The following is a 15,041-nucleotide window of genomic DNA, read 5'->3' on the forward strand; positions in this document are numbered from 1 at the left end:
GGGCACAGTAGCAAATGAGTTCTGAGATCAGAGAATAAGAGTAGTTGCGTATTACAAACCATATACATATAACACATATCACACAAATATGAATATCGACCTTGCAAAGAATAAATCGTACTTAAGTGTGCATTTAATGTCATTACTATGTTGCAAAAGAAATTTAGGAAAGTTTTTTGATCCGCTCTGTTCATGATGTCATTGGGGCATAGTAATGAACAATAATAAATGTCGAGAACATATTGAACAGAGTAATTTCAGCCAAGCCAACGCAAGAGAGAAACATGAGTGCTTTAAGAATGTTGGAAATTCCTTTGTCTAGCATGAAGTACATGAGAATATGTGGTATGAGGTTTTCTTCCATTGCTGAGAATCTGGGCTCGACTGTCCTGTCCTCTGGGTAATATGAGCCCGATGTACGCAAATATCAAAAAAATGTAGCTAGCGACAATACAAAAGGTAATGATCTTATAATTAATAATGTAGTGGGAACTAAGCACATCGCTGTTTGGAGTATTCTAAAGATAGTGTGACTTCCTATGGGCTTCAATTACGATCGACGACTACACATACTAATTAATCGAATAGCAGCGAGAATTTCGAATGACACTAAGCAACTATCTCAGACACTTTTGATGAGTCTGTATATCGAAAACAATTCATTTCAATCGTAAATCTCCTCTATAAAGGGGTTTGTGGCCCTCATAAGGGCCGATTTGTATGAGATATAGGTCTTACATTTATGCCTTCTTCTCAGTTTTCTTGGGCAGAAGTACAGCTTGAATGTTGGGCAAAACACCACCCTGAGCGATTGTAACTCCAGACAACAACTTGTTTAATTCCTCGTCGTTACGGATAGCTAACTGCAGATGACGTGGAATAATCCTAGTCTTCTTGTTGTCACGAGCAGCGTTGCCTGCCAACTCAAGAACTTCAGCTGCCAGGTATTCCATGACTGCAGCCAAATACACGGGAGCGCCAGCACCAACTCGTTCGGCATAGTTACCCTTTCGCAAAAGACGATGGATTCTGCCTACTGGGAATTGAAGGCCAGCCCTGCTGGAGCGGGACTTGCTCTTTCCCTTGACTTTTCCACCTTTGCCGCGACCAGACATTGTTCAATATTCTTTCGTAATAAGATGAGAGGAAAAATTGCGGCCTCCACAGGTCCACAGGTCCACAGGTTAACATGACAAGTTGGTCGAGTGTGAGTACCGGGCTAGAAGCCCCTGCCTCTTATATGAGATGATAATCCATTTGAAGTAACGGCATGTGAAGTGATGACCAAATCAGCCACTGTCGCTGATCGCCAGGGAATGTGGAGTCTGGTAGAAGTCCTGTATAGTGCCTGGGGAGCTGTGAGTCTGGTCGTTGCTGATGAGAGAGTATTAGCACTGGAAGCTTGGAAGAGTCCTGATTGGCAGCGGCGATGACCAATGAGGCAGCCTGGAGTGGCCCTCATAAGGGTGTGGTCCTGTATGTATGGAAAGGTCGTGGTTAATTAAAGAATTCACTAAGCATGTCAATGAAGATTGACAGCTTGTTGAACATGTCTTTTTCTTCTTTCAATTTCGGCGTATACTTCTTGAGGAGAGGGAGTAGTCTGAATAGTTCAAAGTCCTTCAATATTTGAAGAAAATCTTTGAAGGAGGTTGCGGCAGTGTCTTCTGGTGCTGAAGGAGGTGTATCTTTCTTCGGAAGAGGAGGCCAGGAGGTCCGGTCGTCTGTACTGGAAAAAGTCTTGGTTGGCTTCATGGTTGATGGGGTCGTGGAAGTGTCCGTCGTTTCAGATGCAGGGGTCTTACTGTTTTTCCCCTGGAGAAGGCGTTGAATTTTAGGGCATCCTGAGTAGTTGGCGGGGTGATCTCCCGTGCACAAGTCAGTTTTGTTACTACTTCAAGCGTGCACCCGAGTGCATCAAATGAAAAGCAAGGCAGTTGGCGCGAATTGAAACACGTACTGTAATTTAAATGAAGTCGATAAATCGGCGGACACATCTAATTTTGCTGAACGAGTGAGTCATCATGCCACCAAAAACTAGCGGAAAGGCTGCAAAGAAGGCTGGTAAAGCCCAAAAGAATATCTCCAAGGGAGATAAGAAGAAGAAGAGGAGGAGGAAGGAGAGCTATGCCATTTACATCTACAAAGTTTTGAAGCAAGTGCATCCTGACACTGGCATATCTAGCAAAGCTATGAGTATCATGAACAGCTTTGTTAATGACATCTTCGAGCGTATTGCTGCTGAAGCTTCTCGTTTGGCCCATTACAATAAGCGGTCAACTATCACCAGCCGGGAAATCCAAACAGCTGTGCGCCTTCTTTTGCCTGGTGAACTTGCCAAGCACGCTGTAAGTGAGGGTACGAAGGCTGTTACCAAGTACACAAGCTCTAAGTAAAAATCTTCTTCAAGATTTTTCATTTCAAACGGTCCTTGTCAGGACCAACACATTATTCGAAAGAGTTAAATCACGAAATTTGCTTCATTCTGTTATGTAGAAACACCTTGAAATCCAATTTCTATATGCTGTTAGTAAAAAAGTAAAGCACATAGCGGAGATGTGTCGTGCTTGTATACGAAAGGCATTTACTCGCCGGAGATCTACACTTAGTCATAATAATTTACTTTTAAAAAGTGGTAATACATTCCGTGTTAAGTATAGTAGTAGGTGCACACGGATCGGAAATCAGGTTATTTTAATGTGCCGTGCAAATAAACAGGCTGTTAGTGTAAGAAATAGTGGGTATAACGCTTAGAATATCGATTAATCGCTATGAAATAATGTTGATAAATTATCTCTTGAAAGTACTATAAAATTAATGTTTCTAGTATTTTCGTACTTGAAGGATAATGAAATTTGAAAAAGAGATGCCAACAGCACCTGGTGTTCCCAGGCGGTCACCCATCCAAGTACTGACCAGGCCCGATGCTGCTTGACTTCGGTGATCGGACGAGAACCGGTATATTCAGCATGGTATGGCCGTTGGCAACTACCTTTTCTTCAATGTCCTGTTAAGGAAGTATGTTTTAAGTAAGAATTGACATTATTAACTATAAAGGCAAGCATATTAACGTCGTTAACATTACTTGGAATATACTAATATTCGAATAAATATTTGAATGTTCGAATGATGAGTGATTCGGATGTTCATAGTGCCACTATGTCCTATCGAGTTTACTATCACGAACCACGTATGAAATTGTATATAAATAAATAAAAATAAATCCTTTATTAAGTATTGATTACAGGAAAAAGGCAAACTTACATTCTTTAATGTACACAATGAAATGTATGAAAGATATTTTTAAGATATGTTTCACTTACCCTTTATAACGCAAGGTAGTTTTCAGTGTAGCATCCTCTTCAGCTGCGAGATAACGTAAGGCAGATGATCATTCAGTCGTGAAGCACTAAAATGTAATATACATTTTAACTATTATCGATAAGAATTATTTACTGCAGGGATGCAAATAAAGTGAGGCAAATTAGTAAATAAAAACCGATACTGTAACTGATAATGTAATTACGTATCTGTATTAGTTGTATATACAGTAATCGCACGATTATCCGCGGAGTTGGATGTTGGCATAATCGCGCATAATCAGCAGTATGAGCAGAAAAGGGAAATGAAATGAAATCTTTAGATTTACGTCGCATACTTATACCGGTTACGCTAAAGGAGACGGTGATGATGAGTACTGAATGAAGAAAGTGGGAGGAAACGGGAGAAACCCGAGAAAACCCATGAGCACGGTCTTTATGCACGACAAAGTTCACACGGCACGAGCTGGGATTGAACCAGGGACCCCAAGCACCGGAGGCCAAAAAAGGGACAAAAAGTCTTTCGTGCAACTTTCGTTTTCGGTAAAAAGTTTACACATAATTTAGAAAGAGTAGTTTTCTGGTCTTTTTATTTCACAAGTTGGTTCATGTCTATATTTTTTACATGCATAAAAAATTTTTCAACTCCCTTGCTTAGTTCCTGTTAAAGACCTCTACCTCTGATTGTATTTTTTGCACATATTCTTATTGTTTTCAGACAACATTTCTAAGAGCGTAATTTATCGTCAGCAAGAAAAGAAAAGGAAAGCCTCGGATAGTGGAATGTGTACTGTATATATATATATATATATATATATATATATATATATATATATATATATATATATATATATATATATATATATATATACGTATTAGTATATAGTTTTATTTTATACGTCTCCTATTATTACACAATGTGCAGATATTGTGAAAGCGCAAGTAAATATGTATAACTCCCCGTTCTGCACTTAATAACTTGAAAGAAGTTCGGGGAAGGTAGTGTAACAGAAAGTGCAAACAGAAATGAGGGTTTACAGGCATTTAATATTATTCCGTAGTAGTATGATTTTTTGTAAAATATATATATATATATATATATATATATATATATATATATATATATATATATATATATATATATATATAAACATACATATTCAATGATATAGTAAGAGGTTAGCAGCACTGATAGAACTGCAGAAAGTACAAAACCGTTAATAAGAAAGAGAGAGAGATGGTGGCCGCTTTTGTGCTTTTCATTGGCTAATTCCGAATTGCGCGCGAATACGTACGAGATTTCTTTCTTTTTCCTCTTCGCAGCCCAGATGTTGCCAATTAGAAGTTTTTAGTACTACATTTGTATGAAAATGTTGCCTTTAAGAAATGTGGTTTGCATACGGAGAAAAGAGCAAAATGAATATTTATCTTAGTGGGCATGAAAAAAGACGAAACATTTTGCAAGATGGACACACGAACTTCCTTAATGCAGGCGTTCAGTACATTATTGTAAAGAAAAAAACACTAAAAAGAATTACTTCAATATCCCTAGCAACATTCAACAATTCATAGAGAAAAATCTTTATTTTGAGAACAATGGAAAACTATGTAATTGTAGATAACTACTAAATTTAATGATTAAGGAAAACGTTTAGGCCCGGCCCTTCAGAAAGAAAGTGCACAGAATTTTCTCTCATGGAAGCAATTGCAAAATCAACATTTTGTTTGCAGTTATAATTAGAGGATCTATATACAGGGTGTTCGAAAAAGAATGTATCCTCTTGAAAGAAAATATTCTCTGGGCCCCTAATCCTTTATATACCGAAAGGAAGTTTGTATAGCATTTTTTCTTACCTTCGTTAGAAGAATTGAAAGTGACTACTATCGTGACACGGGAGATATTTGATCGATAGTCGAATTACTCCCATGCTCGAATGAACACGTCTCTTGTAAGGAGAGGAAAGGCTTCTGTGATCCGCTATCGCAGCTGTGTCATATCTGCAGAGAATGTTAGGACACAAACGTGATCTTTGAGAGCCTCGTGAAAAGAAGTCGCATAGTATCATGTGTGGAGACATCGGGGCCATCTGAAGAACGCTTCATCATTAGGACCAAGGGCGAGTTACGAAACACTCTGGGATATATTTATTAACATAACTTCTCGTCATTCTGCAAGTGTGGTGGAGCTCCATCCTATTGGAAAAGGAAACCTCGGGAGCCCTCTTCATGTGTAGGTATCGTTCACATCTGAAGCATGTGAAGATAGATTACTGTACTATCGTGTACCTAAAATCATTTTCTACGAATACGAACATGTCTACACTGAAGGCAGTGCAGCTCTTTTTCTCTTTTTTTTTTGGTCATGTATTGTAACGCGGGGCAATGCACACAATAACATGTAATGTTGTGTATCATCATAAAGGGCCAGGGCGATGATTGGATCTTGATGGACGTGGAGAACTGATAGGTGATGTGAGTGGTATTGTGATCTATGGTTGTATGTTTACTGATGAATGCATAAGGAGAGGTGAAGGGGTTGCCTTTTTTTTTATGTCGATCGGCAGGGAAGCGATTGGGAAACTTTTGACTTTGTTTTTCAACCGAATATATTGATTGAATAGGTCGCCGACAATTTTACGGGGCGTCACGTCGTTGCCTTTTTCATGTCGATCGCGAGCGAAGCGAGCGTTTTTTTTTTTTTTTTTTTTTACCGACAATATGTATTGAATCGGTTGCCAACACCTTTAGGGGCGCGTCACGTCCTTCTTTCTGTGCTGATCGCGAGCGAAGCGAGCGCGAAATTTTTGACTTTTTTTTTTTTTTTTTTACCCACAATATTTATTCAATCGGTCGCCAACACTTTTAGGGGTGCGTCACGTCCTCTTTTCTCTGCTGATCGCGAGCGAAGCGAGCGCGAAATTTTGACCTTTTTTTCTCTTTTTAATTCTTTTTTTTTTCTTTAAGAAAAAATATTGATTTCATAGGTCGCCAACATTTTTACGGGATGGAACATCGTTTATTTGTTTTTCCAACCGTCTTTCTGTCTTGAGCCCCCGCCAAGTTAACTTTATGGTGGACAAAAACTATGTGCGGTGGGTTACCGCGGGGTTCTCCCGTTTCCTCCCACTTTCTTCATTCCACCACCATTTCAATCATTTCTCATAATCAGCGCCTCTTTTAGCCTAAGCGGCATAACGTGGGACGTAAAACAAAGATTTCCTTTAGTTGCTTTCTGTCTTGATTACGAGCGCGAAATTTTTTACTTTTTTTTTCTTTCTTTTGATATTATTCATTTAATAGGACGGCAACACCTTTACGGGCCGCCGCGTCGTCGTTTACACTTCTTCAGCCCATATTCTTTCTGCTTGTTCGTTTTCCGGCATCTTGTTATCACCGCCCGCGGGAATGCCTATGTCTTTCATCGCTTTTTGAAGCAAATCTTTAATAAATATGCACTCTCACATTTCTACTAATATGCATACCACAGTGGATAGACTGTAACTAGGAAAGCAGAAGCCTGCATATCATATTATTTAACAGTTGAAAGTGAACTGCCATTTTAAGTTTGATTTTGATCAGATGAGTGCAGTTCAACTCGTCGACAATTGTGAAGATTCTCGAGGTTAGGGACCATCCATTTTGTGCTTTGTAATGAAAATGGCTGCAGCCAAACTTCTCTGATCTGAATGAAACTTGGCATGATGATACATCTTGACCTGCTCTACAAGTTTATTTAGTATTTTCCGTTGCGCAGGCTTTTGCTTCTCCAGGTTCTCCCATGGAACTGAGAAACGTATTCAGTCGAACTTCTGCGGTAAGTCAGTATATCATCCTGAGAAGTTTGATCGAGATAGCAGAGGTTCGACTATTCGTTTTTCAATTCCATGTGATATTACAACACGGTGAACTAAATTTATATAGAAACACTTTGATTTTGTTTTGTTTTTTGCTAGCATTAAACTGAGAAAATGTTATTGAATAGACAGAGAACACCACTCAAAGAAAAGTACATCATAAGAATATATATATGGTTGCTGTGGTTCTCGGTTTAATTTGCTAGTTAAGAAACTTGCTCTAAATAAGTACATCTTACAGGTGAAAAACTAAGCCAGGCGATAGAATTAAATATAAAGTTATACACTTTTATTTTACGTTTACTAGTGTTGGGTTACTACTGTAAAATAAGTCAGTATATATGAAAGATAACTGTATTAGGTACTATTTTCCACCGGCGGTGTATTCTTGCATAGTGTACTTAATGTTTACAAGCGGGGCGCTACTAGTATGGATGCATGACAAGTGCTATTGAAACTCGAAAACTAACTGGTTTCCACTACCCTTGCTTATACGTATACCCGCGTCGCCTTCGCTCCTGTTCACTTTGGACGCACATTCTTGCTATCGCTCAGGCCCCCAGCTTTCTCCTGTTTTGGCTCCCTTAAATAGTATTCGTGCTTTTTATTGGCCACCTGGCAAAGCACTTGTAATGATTTTACACCAGTAACTCTAAAATACATGTGTATTACTTTATTTAATTCTGTCGTCTGCAGAATTTTTTTTTTTTTTCGTACAAATATGCCTTTTCATGCAGAACACTGAATTTTGCCTGTAAATTTTTGAGAATATGCTGTGACGAAACTTGAGCACCGTTCTTCTTTTCTTTCTTATCACGAGTCTTCTTTAGCCTAATGAGCACAATCATCACACGATAACGACTATTCTTTTCATTTAACTTGTAAACAAGTTGAACTAATAATAATAATTGATGTACAAAGGAGAAGTGTCCTACATATTTGAGGTAAAAAATAAAATAAATATACTTCTACTTCATCCGTGTTTACAAAGTTAAATGTTATCGATTTACAAAAAATGGTCACCTATCCACACACTGACCAGGCTCGACACTGCTTGACCATACATATTAAAACATCGGTCCCACTGAATACACAAGTAGTAAGCACATTCACATAAAAATAATTAGGATTACAGTATATAAAATGTGTTAATTAAAATAGCAAATGCCTTACCTTATCACAGGCGATCCAAAGCCACTGCACATCATCTGCTACGCACACTATATTCCTCCAATATTTCACTCACTTCCTATATCACGCAACAGAAAATATTAATAAAATTCACTTAGCAACATTTTCATTTTTAATCAACAATACGTATAACAATTAAGAATAAAATTAATTGTGAGCACATTGTTATAATTAGAATACTGTTTTTATTCGTTTACAAATATGGGATTAATATAGAGCTGGCAGCAACAATATATACAACTCATCCTGTATGTATCGTAAATCCTAACTTGAGAAGACATCTCTGACGCAAACAATGAGACAAGAAATCAAATACTATATCCGACACATTTGGGGTTTATTGAACTTCAATGTTGGAAGATACCACCTTGTCGGTAGTACAAATGTAATATCCTTACAACACGCGGAACTTTTGCCAGGCATATCTAGGAATTTGGGAAGATTAATTGATATCCTTAATGTGCAATGTATGATTATGACGCATTGTTATGTACACGCAGACGGAACCAGGACAATCTATAGATGACATTTGCACTGTGTTTGGACAATTTGTTCGCAGAAAGTAACCGTTTTTGTCTATGAATACTTGAGAACATGGAAGGTATGAGATATACATTTTATGCGCAAATATTATAATACAAATCATTGTTAGTTTGGTGGATGCGTGAAAGAAAGAAAAGGAGTAGATTTTTGCAGACGTCCGGATATAAAGCGAGAACTGAGAATACGCATCTATAACATCTATTTTCTTTGTGTTAATGATATCGATGAACTAAACGGGGAAACTAAAATACAACTGTTTGCAGTATAATTCGAAGTATAGTCAAGTGCAGAGGCGTACTCACGGGGTGTCCACCGGGTGCGGACTCCTCGCAAAAGTTCCTAAGTGAACATACATTTGCAGACTTTCTCATTAAATGTAGTTATTAACAGGGAAAATATTGATGTATCATCAATATAAATCTGATCTTACACTTCATCTGTACTCTGTCTGTATCATGTTTTTGTGAAAAAGTAAGTGGAATATTTATCGTGTTTTCGAATGCAGAATAATAGTATATAGACATAGTGGCTTGTAGTATTGGAACCTTGCCCCCCGAAGCTTGGATCCCTTAGAAGAAAAAAAAAATGCATGCGCGCCTGGTGAAATGGTTAACGAATTCAGTTCACTCGATGAATCGACAGATAGTAATACACATTTCGACAGATCGACAGCATTCGACAGATACAGACATATGAAAGTAGCACAAGAATTAGGCGAAAGTCCGTGCGTTTCCTCAATTCACGTAGGAAACAACAGAAAATATCAACTACCATAAAATAATCCGTATATATATTTAATTTATTTGGAATAAAATAAATATAGAAACAACCTGTTCATACATAACTACGGTAAGTGCGTTAATTGCTAACGTAAGAACAAATATGAAACAAGGCACAAAATAAAAAAGAAAAATAAAGTTAAAGGGAATAAATATTTAGGCTTGATTGTCATTCGTATTAAGAAGCTGGGTAATAAAATGTTAAAATCTACAGAAAATTATGAAATTAAATCAGGATTTGAAATAAAAGTCTATACATTGGAAGTAGGCCAGGGAGTTTGCAAGGCAGATGTGTGCGACACGCGTTACTTTATAGATTCCCTTCATTGAACTATAGTAAGCAGTACGAAGATGGTACTTTGCGTATAATCACAGGAAGGATTGAAGTTAATTACCATGGTAATATAATTATTTATTGATAAGTATTTCCATGTTAAATTATGAAAATTATAAGCACAAGGAGGGTGAAAAAGTAGTGTGACCGACTTAGCAATGACTGAAACATAAAATAGAAAAGCGAATAAAAACAAATGCCTTTTGAGTTATGTGGAATAAAGTTTCTTCTAGCCAGTAAGGAAGAATAGGATCTGGTGCATTCATTGAATACCTGAAAAAAATCGTTTATCAAAATAGAAGGAAACACACTTATCGTTGTGGCAACTACGAACTTCTGTTTACCTCAGCCCGCCTCAGCAAGTGCTTTCTATCCGGTCCGCGCTCCGTAACCAAACTCAACGCTGCCTGCCAGCGAAAATTTCATTCTTCAGTATCGTTGAGTTTATTGCAGAAAGCAATGGCAGATACGGCATCAGCACCTGCAGCCCCGGCACAGGCTTCTCCTAAGAAGTCTGCAAAGCCTAAGAAACCAAAAACAACACCTTCTCATCCAAGAACATCAGAAATGGTGAACAACGCCATCAAGAATTTGAAGGAAAGGGGAGGAAGTTCACTGCAAGCTATTAAGAAATACATCTCTCAGAACTACAAAGTGGATGCCGAGAAGCTTGCTCCATTTATCAAGAAATACTTGAGAAGTGCAGTTGCTTCTGGGTCTTTGGTTCAGACCAAGGGAAAAGGTGCATCTGGATCGTTTAAGCTTAGTGCTTCATCGCTGAAGGAGAAGCCTGAAGGTGGATCTTCAACCAAGGCGAAACGATCAGCATCAAAGGAGAAGAAGCCTGCGAAAAAGCCAGCAGCTAAACGTCCCAAGAAGACTGGTGAAAAGAAAAAGGCTGCTGCTCCCAAACCTAAGAAATCACCATCTAAAGTGAAGAAGGCAAAAACTCCCAAGAAGCCAAAGGCCCCGAAGCCAAAGAAGGCTACAGCAAAACCGAAAAGTGCTAAGAAGGCTGCACCAAAGAAGAAGTAAATGTGTCAGTAAATCATCTGACATTTTAAAACGGCTCTTTTTAGAGCCATCAAATACTTTGAGAAGAGTAAAATTGTGCTTTTCCTATCATTATCACATGTTCATTCATAGCAATGTATAGTATACACGCAAGGGACTTTGAGTTTTCTTTTTAACCGAAGCACTTCTTGATGTAAGTGCTTTATAACAGAGGGGAATTGAGGGTGGGGAAAGAAAGCTTTCACGGGTGTCAAGAATGGTGTACTCGAAAAAAAATGGGGAACACATTACGTAATGTCAATTTGTGATCACTTACTTTTTCCTTGTTCCTATCTTCAAGTAGCGAAACAGTACAGAAAACGCACTTAATGCATTTGTTAGAAAAACTTTTGCAGGCTGACTGGGTTCGATTCTCGGTGGGAGCTCAAATGTTTCGCATTGCACGTTAATAAGTAGGTCCACGTTTGAAACAGCCTTGCTGCTGAAAGGGACACTAAACTAAAATCAACTCTTTTCAAGGCTGGGGTGAAAGAAATGTTCGAACTTATTACAACTCGTGAAAGTGAAGTAGACTGTTTCAATTTAACGTCGTACTATTATGATTTTTATGATAAAGGAGACGGGTGATTACGCCTAATGAATGATGGAAATACTGGTGTAATGAGAAAGTGTTAGGAAAAGGGAACACGCTAATAACCACGGATACCGTCTTATAATTCGTAATATTGCTATAAAGAAAAATAGTAACACCAGCAGAAATGTAGGTGTACAATTGAACTGATGTTAAGTACAAACAGACACTTAAAGAAAGTTTAGTTTAACGTTTGCATTCAACAGCAGCGACCTCTGAGAAAATATTACTTTTGCTACCTTGGAAGAAGTACATATTTCGCCTGCGAGTTCTATGAGATTAATAACGTTGAGAAGGGCAAACAGTGGTTGAATCGAAGTTAACTTATGCAACATATGGCAAAATCGAATCCTTGACCACATAAAACGAAGATAATCAATCGGTAAACATAGGGGAAAACTAAAGAATATACTTGAAAGATAGGATGATATACGAAACGAGAGGAAAACGAAGGTAGATGTATTAACTATGCAACATACGGCGTGAGAATTTAAAAAAAAAAGATAACAAGTATGGACAAGATCCTTGTTAGGATAACAGCATCTCTAAGTAGTGTATTGGTCCTAAAAAGGACCGTTTTTGAACTCAGTGCCAGAACTTCAAACTTAAGCACGTTCCCCACGGATGCGGCGAGCAAGCTGAATGTCCTTAGGCATGATTGTGACTCTCTTTGCGTGAATAGCACACAAGTTGGTGTCTTCGAAAAGCCCTACAAGGTAAGCTTCACTTGCCTCCTGTAAAGCCATGACAGCTGAGCTTTGGAAGCGAAGATCTGTCTTGAAATCTTGTGCAATTTCTCGGACGAGTCGTTGGAAGGGCAGCTTGCGGATGAGCAATTCAGTGCTCTTCTGGTAACGACGAATTTCTCGGAGAGCCACAGTACCAGGCCTGTAACGATGGGGCTTTTTCACTCCACCGGTAGCTGGAGCACTCTTTCTTGCAGCTTTGGTGGCAAGCTGCTTTCGAGGAGCTTTGCCTCCAGTAGATTTCCTAGCTGTCTGCTTGGTACGTGCCATTGCAACTGTCACGACTTGTTTCAAATAATTGCGCGCTGAATGAAGTCAAGTTATATAAAGAGCAAAACCGTTAAATCAAGCTATTTCTCATTGGATAAAGTCAGTCGAAAAGGACAGTTCTCATTGGCTTAGACACGTTTTGTGTTTTTCCTCCGTGCTTTCCCTGCATGATCGAAGGAACAAAACCACGAGTCTTGGGCTGCTTGGGCTTGTATTTCTCGTGTGTGGTGAGCGAAGCAGTAACATATCGAAATGACAGGACGTGGAAAAGGAGGCAAGGGTCTTGGCAAAGGAGGTGCCAAGCGCCACCGTAAAGTTCTTCGTGACAACATCCAGGGTATCACCAAACCCGCTATTAGGCGTCTTGCTCGCCGTGGTGGTGTGAAGCGTATCTCTGGTCTCATTTATGAAGAGACCCGAGGAGTATTGAAAGTATTCCTGGAGAACGTAATCAGAGATGCTGTTACATACACAGAACACGCCAAGAGGAAGACAGTGACAGCTATGGATGTTGTGTATGCCTTGAAGAGGCAAGGAAGAACCCTGTACGGTTTCGGAGGTTAAGTTGGGGTTCCTCCTATTTTGGATATAAAATTGGCATAAACGGCTCTTTTCAGAGCCAACAAATTTATATAAAGGGAAAGATTTACTTTGTGCGATTTTCTGTTAGATTATAAGAATTCGTGTAACTACATTAAAGCCTTTTGATGCACACAAAATTACAGACGTAGAGAGATTAATTTGAGAAAATCATACGTTTTTTTTTACATTATGTACGTTCATGTATACGTATTCATATGTAGCAGTATTAATGCTGGAGAAGGGGTTCTGGTTGGAAATTGGCGATTTGTTGGAAGTAGCGAGCATGAGAGATGCGAAACGCAAGTCGGAATTTCTGTTCTGACAGTAGGATGTACGTATAGAGGCTTATACAACTTCTATACTGTGCTGTGAGGGGCGAATAATGCGTTAGAAACCTGAATCTTGTCCTTTATCTTGTTTACGTGGTCTTGGGTTCGATTTTTTTCTTTTGCGGTAGTGTCTATTGTGATTTACATGTAAATTAATGACACTTCGTAGCGGGTTAGTAAAATAAAGAGTAATACAAATATGAGATGTAGGTTAATGCATTGTATACTTCACATTATTTACTAAAGAAAGGCAGTAGTTACAAGAAACCTAGGCTCGCTCGTTGGGCACAGTAGCAAATGAGTTCTGAGATCAGAGAATAAGAGTAGTTGCGTATTACAAACCATATACATATAACACATATCACACAAATATGAATATCGACCTTGCAAAGAATAAATCGTACTTAAGTGTGCATTTAATGTCATTACTATGTTGCAAAAGAAATTTAGGAAAGTTTTTTGATCCGCTCTGTTCATGATGTCATTGGGGCATAGTAATGAACAATAATAAATGTCGAGAACATATTGAACAGAGTAATTTCAGCCAAGCCAACGCAAGAGAGAAACATGAGTGCTTTAAGAATGTTGGAAATTCCTTTGTCTAGCATGAAGTACATGAGAATATGTGGTATGAGGTTTTCTTCCATTGCTGAGAATCTGGGCTCGACTGTCCTGTCCTCTGGGTAATATGAGCCCGATGTACGCAAATATCAAAAAAATGTAGCTAGCGACAATACAAAAGGTAATGATCTTATAATTAATAATGTAGTGGGAACTAAGCACATCGCTGTTTGGAGTATTCTAAAGATAGTGTGACTTCCTATGGGCTTCAATTACGATCGACGACTACACATACTAATTAATCGAATAGCAGCGAGAATTTCGAATGACACTAAGCAACTATCTCAGACACTTTTGATGAGTCTGTATATCGAAAACAATTCATTTCAATCGTAAATCTCCTCTATAAAGGGGTTTGTGGCCCTCATAAGGGCCGATTTGTATGAGATATAGGTCTTACATTTATGCCTTCTTCTCAGTTTTCTTGGGCAGAAGTACAGCTTGAATGTTGGGCAAAACACCACCCTGAGCGATTGTAACTCCAGACAACAACTTGTTTAATTCCTCGTCGTTACGGATAGCTAACTGCAGATGACGTGGAATAATCCTAGTCTTCTTGTTGTCACGAGCAGCGTTGCCTGCCAACTCAAGAACTTCAGCTGCCAGGTATTCCATGACTGCAGCCAAATACACGGGAGCGCCAGCACCAACTCGTTCGGCATAGTTACCCTTTCGCAAAAGACGATGGATTCTGCCTACTGGGAATTGAAGGCCAGCCCTGCTGGAGCGGGACTTGCTCTTTCCCTTGACTTTTCCACCTTTGCCGCGACCAGACATTGTTCAATATTCTTTCGTAATAAGATGAGAGGAAAAATTGCGGCCTCCAC

The 15,041-nt window shown here is 38.8% G+C and overlaps 1 non-coding gene across 1 annotated transcript; it reads right to left on the reverse strand.

Moving 5' to 3' along the window:
* Positions 1 to 2,867: 2,867 nt before the first annotated feature.
* LOC145678118 (5S ribosomal RNA) lies at positions 2,868 to 2,986 on the reverse strand. Its single transcript, XR_014130236.1, has one exon. It is a non-coding gene; the product is annotated as a 5S ribosomal RNA (ribosomal RNA).
* Between the last annotated feature and the right edge of the window lie 12,055 nt (positions 2,987 to 15,041).

Source organism: Thermobia domestica, unplaced genomic scaffold (genome assembly GCF_964235325.1).
Source record: "Thermobia domestica unplaced genomic scaffold, izTheDome1.hap1.1 HAP1_SCAFFOLD_1890, whole genome shotgun sequence".
Taxonomy (NCBI): domain Eukaryota; kingdom Metazoa; phylum Arthropoda; class Insecta; order Zygentoma; family Lepismatidae; genus Thermobia; species Thermobia domestica.